The 9607-nt window shown below is 38.0% G+C and overlaps 1 protein-coding gene across 3 annotated transcripts in view; it reads left to right on the top strand.

Moving 5' to 3' along the window:
* The window catches only part of LOC131240356 (clathrin interactor EPSIN 2-like), a 38806-nt gene that overhangs the window by 9961 nt on the left and 19238 nt on the right, over positions 1–9607 (top strand). The window lies entirely within an intron of this gene.

The following is a 9607-nucleotide window of genomic DNA, read 5'->3' as shown; positions in this document are numbered from 1 at the left end:
AATATCTTGGGTCGATAATTCATGAGACTAGAGAGATCGAGAAGGATATTGCCCATAGAATTCAAGCGAGGTAGAAGAAATGGAGATGTGCCTTTGGAGTTTTATGTGATCATCGTGTACCACTCAAACTAAAAGGAAAAGTCTATAGGATGGCAATAAGACCAGCCATGCTTTATGGGATAGAATGTTGGCCAGTTAAGGAGCAACATGTCCATAGGATGAGTGTAACTGAAATGAGGATGTTGAGATGGATGAGTGGCAAGATAGGGATATAATTAGATATGAATGCATTCGATGGAGTTTAGGAGTAGCACCAATAGGTTACAAGATGAAGGAGAGTAGACATAGATGGTTTGGTCATGTGCAACAAAGACCAAGAACTGCACCAGTTGGAAAAAGTAAGTTCGTACAAGTTGAAGGCTCTAAAAGGGCAAGGGGAAGGGCCAAAAGGATGCGGGTGGAGGTAGTAAGAAATGACTTGATGACCTATGGTCTAATTGAAGTTCGAATAAGGCTTAGATGATGATAATGATTATAACTTATTGCATGAACATGCACCATAACAACAATTTTCATAGCAATTTCATCAATTCCAAATTCCAGTGTGGAAGAATATAATTATAACTTAATCAAATCTTCTACCAAGGATATCTTGCTGGAAGGAAGCAAGACTTGGGTCAAGAAATGAGGAGCACTTTGTAAAAGTCCTTGATAGTTGAGGTGCTCCATCATGGTGATGGTGTTCGTAATGGCCATCGCCATTACCATTACGATACGGGCTGTAATGACCGTTACAACCCTTCTCTATCTTTGTTTTTTTTTTTCTTCTTCTTTTTTAAAAAACTGTTTTTGCACCATTACAGGATCATGATGGGGTCGTTACAGCTCATTTTTTCTGTAACAGGCATTCCCTGTAAGCTGTAACACATAATGGTTACGATCGTTTTCGTTATGTAACCAATTCGGAATACCATGCTGACAATTCGACTAAACAAAGATCTCTTCAACACACAGTCCCCTTCAACTGCAGGTCCCTTTAGTATCTTTTCACATGTATTCTAGCGAAGAACCCCCACAAATTATCACCTAAATGGACAAACACCTGCAATAAAAAAAGAATAAAAACAAGAAACTAGAATTCACCAAAAGGCATGTGCCCTAAGAAGCACACAAACAAAACACTTCGAAAGGATAAGTTCAAGAATAAATCTAATAATTTTGTTCTCAAGGGCTTGTTTGTTTCACCGACTTTCGTGGTAAAGTAACATAAATGGGCTATAATTACTATTTCACAACATTTGTTTAAACATGTATTCTGACACATATTTCGAGCGTCAAATGCAAATGTAATAGGAGACAGGTAAGGAAATTTGTAATCATTACAAATTTACATTGTATTGCAATGTGAACTCCAACACCAACATATGTTTATTTTGGTGTTGATTTGACATTGAAGTAATGTAAAATTGCCATCAGTACATTTTTACCACGATAAACCAAACAACGTAATTGGTGCCATTTTTGTGATCAAGTGTAGTTGATGTCACAAACAAGTAAAGTAGTTTGCAATCATTGTCCATTTCCTTTATTGTTGTAATTGGTAAAACATACAGGTCCTAAGAATCAATAAATCCCTCGATAGCATGTATAGCATGCATGCACACAACCAATAGTCAGAACAAAGTTAATACTGGCTAACATATAGCGGAGTCTCCATGAGAGGATGGTATGCAAGGAGGTTGAGGTCAAAGAACAAACTTAAAACAAAATGAAGAAGAAAAAAAAAAAACAGTATTAGAAAAGAAGAAAACAAATGACAAATACAATATAGATCTAACCCTAACATCTTGATACAAAAATGCAAAACTATCTCATGCTAATCACATATTGAAAACTTAAAAAAAACAATAAATAAAAGTCCATGTTTGTGCAGGTGTTTTGTGCATAACTTTAGCTATCATAATAAACATCTTAAATTCTATAATTAATCTTTCTTTTTTTTTTTTTACTTTTTTTTTTTAAAATTTATATTTTAATTATGTCCTTGAGATGGATAGAGTTAGAAATGAATGAATTTGAGGGAACCTACAGGTAGCACCAATAGGTAATAAGATGAGGGAAAGTACGCTTAGATGGTTTGTCCATGTGCAACTAAGAGTAAGTATTGCAACAGTTAGGAGTCAGCTGGTTTAGGTTGAAGGCTCTAAAATGGCCAGGGGAAGGCCCAATAGGACATGGGTGGAGGTTGTAAGAAGACTCAATGACCTATGGTTTAATTTGGGGTTGTAAGAAGACTCAATGACCTATGGTTTGATTGGGGATGTCCTTGATAGAGGGGAGTGGCAGAACAAGATTCGTGTAGCTGACAATAATTAGTTGGGATAAGGGATAGATTATGATGATGATGATGATTAATAAAGATTTTATGTTTTTAATTATGAAAATTTGGTTTGTGTTGAGAACTTGAGGTATTCATTATTGTGATCTCTTTTTTAGAATCAGCTAGAATTTGGTCTACTCACATGTTTTTTCCCTCATCTATTTATCCTTTTACTGGATCTTGTTTGGATTGAATTGGCATTCGATTGCCTGACAGGATCGATTTTGGGTTAGAGATCTGAATAGGTTCATTAATAATTTAAGAGGACTTCAAGCTTGACTCCTTGCAAAGTATCTTCTGATGGAAACATTTTTATGTGTTAGCTTAGCTGTTATTACTTTGTTCTGCTTGTTGATTGGGTGTATGCATTTGTGTATGCCATGACAGGTTTCTTTTATCTTAAGAATAAAATTATTGCATTTATTCTTAAACTTATCCTTTCAAAGTGTCCTGCGGATGTGTATGCCATGTGTAACATGTACTCTTATTTATGAAAAGTGGGGCCCATGGTTTGGTAATCCATCATTATTCTGTTAATTTCCCACATTAAATGGTGAATGGCCCAAAATCACCCAGATTAGAGGATCCCGGTGACCAACATTTAGGACCTTTTTCAGTTGATATGAAATGTTGTATTTCTCTTCTCAACTATCCATCTGCATGCCACAAATCCTAAGGTTAAGATTGTCATATCATGTAATCTTTGAGGCATAATCCATCCATGGTCAGACACAACAGAAGAATGGGCCTCATTTGTCAGAAATGGAAACCCATATATACTATGCAAAGATGCAGCTACATGTTATATAATTCCTGGTTGCAAAATGGAACAGCGTGATTCTCAGGGGCCTGAGTCAAGGAGTCCTGGTTCAGTTATCCAGACACTTCTTCTCAGCCCCACTGATTGAAAGTGCACAAAATACTTTGCTAGGAGTTAGGACAATCCTAACTCTTCAATAGGTGGCCTGAAAAACATTCCTCCTAACTAGTCGATTGGTGGACCATCCTAACTCTTCAATAGGTGGCCTGAAAAACATTCCTCCTAACTAGTCGATTGGTGAACATTTAATAGACATTTCAAGTGAAAAGTAGTAAAGGTCTAAATTCAACAAACAAATGTATGTTAATTAAAAGATTTGTGTTTGTCTAACCAATCTGGGTTTTGTTATATGACCTATCTACAGCTGGTTCCGTCATCTGGACGGTTTAGATTTGAGGTGCATGCCACCTGCACATCATGAGAGCTGGCTCATCGCTATTGTTGTGGTATAACATCCTTCACCCTACCATTCCCAACTGTCTCCTTGCATACCTATAGAGAAAGCATGCAAAATAAGCAGCTCTTGCTTCTGGTTGCGAGCTCTCTCTTTCTCTCCCCTAACCAGATCTTAATATTTGATTGTTGATACCTGTCTCTTTTATAGGTCCGAACCTCCTCATCTCTGATCTTTTGCCATCCGATTAATTGATCAATCTTAAATTTCATCATCTAGGGTTTCATTTTATTCATAACTGATCCAAACTGTATGATGTTTTTTCATTGATCATGATTCGGCTGGTTAGGGTTTGATGCTTGAATTTGATTTGGATTTTTTGTTCTATCTTTGATTTTTGAGGTGCTTTGAAGGTGGATTGTCTGAGATATTATTCTAGAGATTAGATGTTAGCTGGTTGCTTGTTGAAACATTGTATGTTGGATGTCCTGGAGAGCGGTGTCCCTTGGTAAAAGAAGAAGAACCATTTTGGGGTGCCTGTTGATACTATTGATGCTTTTGTCATTATGGAGGTAATGTAATAAAAATTAAAAAAATTAAAAAAATTAAAAAAATTAAAAAAACCATTTTCAAAAATAGATCAGAATCGGCTAAAATGGTATTTTGCAGTGTGAAAGGCTGAAAGCAAACATTTTATTCTAGGCACAAGGATTTCCTATTTTCAATGGATGTAAGGTAGAAGATCTAAGGGCCTGTTTGTTAATGCTGAATTTTTGCACTTAACGCGGAATTTGGAAAATGTTCCATGTTTAGTGGTGTTTGTTAACGCAAAAGAAGGAAAGTGCTCAACCATTTTATGCTGAAATTTTTCCGTGGTAGGAGTCTTGCTTAATGGGGAATCAAGAATGCTCTCCGTGATTATTATTTTTTTAATCCAAAATTGTCCTTTGTGACAAAAATTTTCTCCCTTGCGTTATACACATCCCAACTTTTAATATGGGGCACTTTTCTGAGCCCACCATGATTTATGTATTAGATCCACACCGTCTATCAACTTTTTTATATCATTCTAAAGCATGATCCCAAAAAAGATGCACATCCAAAGCTCAAGTCAACCACACCACATAAAGTAGTGGGACAGGAATGACTACCGTTAAAACCTTCCTGATGTCCACCGTGAAGCTTATTTGCCATCAAATCTCTTTATGAGGTCACACAGACCTAGATGAAGGAAAACCACAAAAATTAGCTTGATCAGAGCCTTATGTGGCCCCAAGAAGTTTTCAATGATAGGCACCCAATCCCCACAGTTTCTTGTAGTGTGGCCCACTCAAGCCTTATATTTGCGTTTTTTTTTTTTTTTAAATTTCTAAAATAATTTGAAAAAATGAATGGACGGTATGGATAAAACATATATATCATGGTAGGCCCCACAAAGCCCTTAATTGTCCATATTTAGGTAGATCTTGGTGGGGTAGTACGCAATCCCCTCCCAAATTTGGGGTGCGAATTATGTACAAATGCCTTTTGCAGGAAGTTCCTACACTGGAATCTTAGGTGGAGCCCACCGTTATGTTTGTGATAAATCTAATCTGTCCATCCATGTTTTGAGATCATTTTGGGACTCGAGACAAAAAATGAGGATACAAGTCTTAAGTGGGCCGCACTAAAGGAAAAGGTGGGTGAGGAAATTCCTATCGTTGAAACCTCCTCGGGGTCAATAGTAATGTTTACATGCCATCATTCCTAGTGAGATGAGCTCAAACCACAAATATTAGCATGATTGAAAACTTCTGTGGCCCCACAAATATTTTAATTATGGGTGTCCAATCTTCACATTTTTGGCCCTTTGAGTATTGGATACGGCTTATTTTTAGCACTATGTCCTAAAATGATCTAACAAAATAGATGGACGGGGTGGATTTCACATAAACATCACAGTGGGCCCCACCTAGATTTCCAATGGTGGACTTCTTGGGAAAGGCTTTTCCATGAAATTTGGCTCACACCTGGGGCCTACTGTGATATATGTGTCCACATCCATACCGTCCATCTATATTGAAAGCTTATTTTAGGGCATGATCCAAAAAATAAATTAGCTTCAAATCTTAGATGGACCTTTGTATAGGAAACAATGGTGAATGACCATTTAAAAATTCTTTTGGGCCAAAAAAGCTTTGGATCATGTGTGATATTTGTATCATCTCTTCATCTAGCTGTTTATGACCTTTTCAATAGGTTGGATGACAAATAAACATTTCAGCGAAATTCATGGAGTTTTTAAAGGTAGGGATTCAATCACAATTGTTTCATATGGGTAAATGTGTCAAATTAATATATTTCAAATATTTCAGACGTTAGTTAACAAACAAGTTATTCTAGATTCACTATTAGTTTTCCGACTTCATATTCAGATTTTAGATTCAGACTTCGGATTTCAGATAAACAGGCCCTAAGGAAGCATATAAGAGCTGGTTCCTTGCATCATTCGGGGACAGAGATGGATTGACTCCTCATCTCTTATTCTCTCCCTTGAGTGGTTATATATGTTACAGTTTTTTGTTTTTGATAAATAGGAGCACTCTTCAAAAGTATTGTATTTTGGATGTCATTGCAAGTTACCTAAAAATGATACGATTTACTTCATTTGGAGCTTTTGTTATGACTGTCTTAGCTTCCATTTGTTGACTTCTCTTTCCTTTTCTTTTCTTTTTTTCTTTTATTTTCTTTTATTTTTTTTATCCCTTTCTTTTTTCTTTTTTCCTTACACTCCTTTTAATAGAAATCATTGTTCTTTCAAAAAAAAAATTGTTTCTTATATGGCTGCGCAGGTGATTCCATGCATAATTTCTTTGAAGTTAAGCTGTCATTGTTTATGAAAAACGCCTGAAATTGTAGAATTAATCATTCTTATTATTTTATTTTTTTAAAAGAAAGGTCTTATGTTTTTAATTACAAAAATGTGGTTTTTTTTATGAGTCCTTGAGGTATTTGTTATTGCAATATCTTGTGTAGAATCAATTAGTATTTGGTCATCTCACATGTTTTTTCTCTTCTACTTGTCCTTTTACCAAATCTTGTTTGAATTGAATTGGCATTTCATGACTTGATGGGATTGATTTTGGGTTAGAGAGATCTAAGTAGGTTCATAATAATTTAAAAGTTCAGGCATTCATTTGATTCCGTCTTTAAGCTTCATTGGAGCTCTTAGATGTGATTTTCCTTTCCTTTTTTTTTTTTTTTTTCTTTTTTAATTAAAGATTACAATGTGATTCCAATGATAAAGATTCAATTTGTATTTCTTTTCTAATTTTCAGTTTTTGATTAGTATGAGATTGATTTTCCATTTGGTTGTCAAGATGTTACTGGTAGATCTCTATAGTATTTGCTTTTTGTTTTCTTCTTTTCCAGTAATGTGTTTTTTTTATTGTGTTTTTGTGAGGATAATGGAAATATTATTGATGAAATAAGAAAACAAAATGCAACACAGCTGACCAAGACAGGACACCACATCCATCCAAAAAAGAAAATTGTAAAGGAACACCCAGAACCCAAGCTATACTGCATCTCCTATACTCCTAGATCATCTAGGATCCCAGATTCTTAACTCTATATGAGATGCTCTCTCATTAGCGAGAGCATCCGCGGCGTCATTGGCTTCGCTTCTTACCTACTGCTAATGGATAGGAATGCCTCTGGCAGGTCCATAGCTTCGCTGATCATCCCAGAAAGTCTTCACAGGTCATTGGCCATTTGGCGCCCATCTAATGATGTTTTTAGAATCCCCTTCTATACCACTGCAGGCCACAACCGATTTGCTACCACCAACTTGATCACCTGCAGAAGAGGAGCCCCTTCCGCATAGGGGTCCTGGAACCTACCAGGCCAGAGAATTCTACAAGCCTCTTACCTTCGTGATTCAAAATGCATCCAAGCCAGAGAATCCCGGGTTACCAAATAAGAAGCCATCGGAATTTTCCTTGTAGCGGCCAGCTAAAGGCAGGACCCATCAGGAACGCAGTCTCTCAATGCCTAGGTACCACTTGATGGCCTTGCCCCAGTTACTTTCTAGGAGCGGACAGGGGATGGTCAAACTTGGGAGTTGGGACTACCCTACTCCAGTCAATCACTGCTCTGCGTGCTTTGCTAACAACCCTGTCTACGTCTGATTGTTTACCCTAAAGACCAGCTATTTCTCCAACCATAAAGCCCAAGTTTTTGTGAAAAAGATACTTTTCCATAGGACTCTCCCTGCCTCTCCCCACACTTCAACATCACTGTCTTCGATCACCCCTTTCACTGAGCCCGGAAGAACCCAACTTAAACCAAACTTCTGAGCCACTTCACTGAGGATTCCCAGGTGAAAGTGCAGTTCACCAAGAGGTGATTGATTGACTCTTCCTGTTGCATATGCATAACACAGCGGTTCACCAGCATCATTCCCCTTTTCTTGAAGTCATCTATCAAGAGAATTTTCTCCATGGACATCAGCCACACAAAATCCCTGACCTTCATGGGGACCAGAACCTTCCAGATCTTTTTGAAAATGTCTTGAGGCGATACCAAAGCTTCCTCCAACATGTGAGACAGGGATCTAGCTGAAAAGATCTCATTACTTTCTCTGGGCCAAAGTCTTCTATCTTCACTATTAACTGGGATGTTCATAGACTCCAGTAACCTAAGTAGCTTCATTAGCTTTGATATTTGATCCTCAATATTTTGATAAAAAAACTGGGCCCCATATAGTTTTTGCACTTGAGCTATGTAATAATCCCTCACCTTTGTATCTCTTTGAACTTCTATATCAAATAGATCAACAAATACGTCCATAGGCAGCTCTTTCCTGCACCTTAATCCCTACTCTACACTAGCAATCCTTTACCTCTAGAGGCAGCTCCAATATCCCACCCATTATTTGCCAATGCGTACTTAGACTTTAACACCTTCTTGAGCAGGGAGGGATCTCCATTGCCCAACCTCCACCACTCTTTCCCCAATAAAGCCATATTAGCCAGCTTTGCTGGTCTGATACCTAGACCACCCAGATCCTCCTGCTTGCAAACATCCTTCCACACCAACAGGTGGAAGTGCTGGTGCACCTCACTGTCATTCCACAGAAAACTTATCTTAATGGATTCCAGCTTGTGCAAAATCTTAGCTGGGATTTAAACAGAGATAACTAATACAGAGGAATAGTAGCTATAATTGCTTTCACTAGAGTAATCCTCCCACCCAATGAGAGAAACATCCCTTTCCAAGCCACAAGTTTTCTTTGAATTTTTTCTTTCACTACCTCCAACCAGCAGCCGTTCTACCTTCAAGCACAATTGGCATGCGCAGTTGCCTCATTATATTGCCTTCTACCTTGCATCCAATCAATCTAGCAATGCTCTCCAACTCGTTCGATTGCATATTTATACTTGAGAGAACTTTTGAATAACTTAGCCTTTAGACTGGATACCAAAGCAAGTCAGGATATCTGTGTAAATAATGGCCTCCTCCCTTGAACCCTCCCCGAACAGCATGGTATCATCCATATATGGAACATGAATGACCTTAAGATCTGAACTGCCCACGTTCAGGCCTTCGGTAAGCCCCATGTTCACGGCTCCCTGTATCAAACGCAATAAACCCTCCCTGTATTATGAAGAGGAATGTCGAGATGGGATCTGCTTGCCTCATCCCACTCCAGCTTGAAGAAGCCATGAGGAAAGAACAGAGCTAAGAACCTCGGTGATGAGATACAGGCACACATCCATTTGATCAAATTCAACCCAAAACTCATCCATCTCAACAGATCGAATAGTAAAGCCCAGTGAATGCTGTCGTAGGCCTTCTCAATATTGATTTCGAGGGGAAAACCTTTGCCTCCTTTCTTTGAATACTCATTGACCAACTCATTAGCGATGAATGGGCCATCCATTACCGATCTTCCTTCCTGGAATGCCGATTGAGACCCTGATGTTATCCTAGGCATGACCTTCCTCATTCGGGAGGCCAGAACCTCGCCTCA

The sequence above is a fragment of the Magnolia sinica genome, chromosome 3 (assembly GCF_029962835.1).
Source record: "Magnolia sinica isolate HGM2019 chromosome 3, MsV1, whole genome shotgun sequence".
Lineage (NCBI taxonomy): Eukaryota > Viridiplantae > Streptophyta > Magnoliopsida > Magnoliales > Magnoliaceae > Magnolia > Magnolia sinica.
Note: the sequence above shows the minus strand (reverse complement) of the source record. Positions and strands in the feature narration are given on the sequence as shown.